The 2,342-nt window shown below is 48.9% G+C and overlaps 1 pseudogene across 1 annotated transcript; it reads right to left on the bottom strand.

Annotated features, from left to right (window-relative positions):
- Positions 1-548: 548 nt before the first annotated feature.
- On the bottom strand, positions 549-1,816 carry LOC307102414 (phagosome assembly factor 1-like; annotated as a pseudogene). Its single transcript has one exon. The product of its transcript is annotated as a phagosome assembly factor 1-like (transcript).
- Positions 1,817-2,342: the final 526 nt, after the last annotated feature.

Consider the following 2,342-nt stretch of genomic DNA (forward strand, 5'->3'; position numbering starts at 1 on the left):
AGGGATTGAGTGCAAGAAAGGAACAAGGAAGGGCAGGTGGGCCACCTTGGCAACAGCCAGCTCATCAAGTAACTAAAGTGGATGAAGTGCAAAAGTTGCAACCAAGTACTATGGACATGCTACCTGCTTGCCTTAAGGGTCAAGTGGAATGTTGGGCCAAATGCAGGGCCTTGTCCTCATCCTGGGTGCCTGCGTCCTCAGCCACAGAGAGCCCCAAGTTTTCCAATGTGTGTGGGCTAGGGAGACAGAACCCTGCCTCCTTACGTGTTAGCCGAAAGCTCCTGGGTCCAGGTATCAAGGCTCAGAGTTTGTGCTTCTCTTTGCAGTCTGTGTCCCCTGTTGGCACCAGGGGACTGAGGACAGACAGAGGAATATCTGGGTCTCTCATCCCATGGCAGAGCACCCAGCCCGAGCCTCATCTCAGAATATCACAACAGCCCTTCAACATTGGCAAGATGTCCAAGAAAACCCACAGGTGGCACATGAAGACCCGCTGAAAAGGATGTGATGCAGTTCCACGGGGGCGAGGGGCATGGGTGGTGATGTCCCTAGGGGAGCTCTGCTGTTTTCAGATGGGCACCAGGCCTTGGGCGGGGGCGGGCAGACAGGGTCACCGAGGCAATGTGGTTATTCTGCATAACCTCAAAGATCATCCGCTGAAAACCAAAGCAGAATGTGGAGCCAAATGGGCTGGTGTTGTTTGGGGAGGAGGACCTGTGAAGGACAACAGGCCACAGGGTGACCCAGGAGCTCCTGGCTGTGGTCCACTTGCTATCGGTTGTGCATGTTTCTGTCTGACCATCTGCGTGTTCTTTCTCTATGGCCATTGGGATCTTAAACTCACAGCAGTGATAAATGTTAAAATTATAACGCCCAGGGTCATTGGTGTGAAAGACAAACTTCTTCACTTTGTGAGTGTTGGCATCAAAGAGGATGTCTACTCTGAGAGTGAAGTAGTTAAAAAAGTAGTCATTGCACTTGGATAGAACTTGTTTATGAGGGGAAGGGGAATGAATTTTCATCTTCTGATTTATAGAAGACTTTGTGTGGAGAACCAATCATGCTAAGAACGTCTTGGCAAGAATCACCAAAATACGCTGAACGTTCAAATACCCGCATCTTGGCATCCAGCTGCTAACAGGCCAGGTCCACAACCTGCAGCAAGTAGGTGAAGTCATCATAAACCTGAGGGTCCAGTTCCATCTCGAAGAACATCTGTAGTCTCAGCATACATATTGCCCAGGACATAGCTCAGGGGCATCATGGGAGCTTGGTATCCTGAAGGCTGTTTCTATTGTAGATGTGCATTCGTTTCATAGTTGCTCTGTGGGGTATCTAGAGAGAAACTAGACCAGGGGCAACACTGGACTTGTACTTGGGAGCCTTTGTCCAGAAGTCTAACTGAAAAGAGGAAGACAGTCCTCTGAAGTTGAGGTAGAAGAGCTGCTCAGCGGAGTTGTACACTCCTGGGTGGGTTGCACTGAGCGACTGGCCAATTTTCTCAGTGGTGGGGGTATGGCCTGAGAGTTAAAATGTACTCCACAATATTTTAACTTTACTTTAGTCAAGTCATATACTTCAGTCACTGTAAGTCTCTGATTGAAGGCATCAAACAGTAGTTTGATCCCGTCCTGCGTCAGGTAAAGGATGAGGTCATGGCTTAGAGGGGCTGTTCACTGTAGAGAACCTGGACATTTTTGATGATGCGACAGTGCTTCTGAAGAATGGCTACTGCCTGAGCCAGAGGCATTCCCAGCGTGAATTCCCAAGGCCCGTTCCCCAGAGAGCACTCAGGCATCACCTCCAGATCCAGCATTGGTTCGGCTGGCCTGGCCGGGCGGCCTCCCTGCGGCAGCGCAGACAGGATGGGAGCTCACCAGCAGCTGCCGTGGTCGTGAGGGCAGCGGCATCAACGTCTGCCTGCACCTCCGGTACTTCTTATCTCCCTTCTCTGCTCTCTATTTTTTCTCTTTGCACCATCATGGTTTAATATACGTATTTACTTAGTTGTTCATTGTGTATCTCCCCCACTAGCATATAGGAGAGGGAAGGACTTTTATTCATTGCTATATCCCTCGTGCCTGGCACACTTTGGTTCATTAAATACATGCCAAACAAATGAGCTAACTCACCCTGTGTCCCACAACTAATAAGAGGTAATATTTACTCTCAGGCTGTCTGATTTCAGAGCCTTAACCATGAAGCTTTATGGCTTTGAAAACCTTAAATTCTTAAGTAAATAATAATTCCCATGTGCTACTTTGGGAGATGGCACTGCTATATGGGAAGAGCCTATATCCCACTTGCCTAAGCTGAGAATCTGGGAGGATTTGATTCCCTGT

Source organism: Cnephaeus nilssonii (genome assembly GCF_951640355.1).
Source record: "Cnephaeus nilssonii genome assembly, chromosome: 6".
In the NCBI taxonomy this organism is placed as follows: domain Eukaryota; kingdom Metazoa; phylum Chordata; class Mammalia; order Chiroptera; family Vespertilionidae; genus Cnephaeus; species Cnephaeus nilssonii.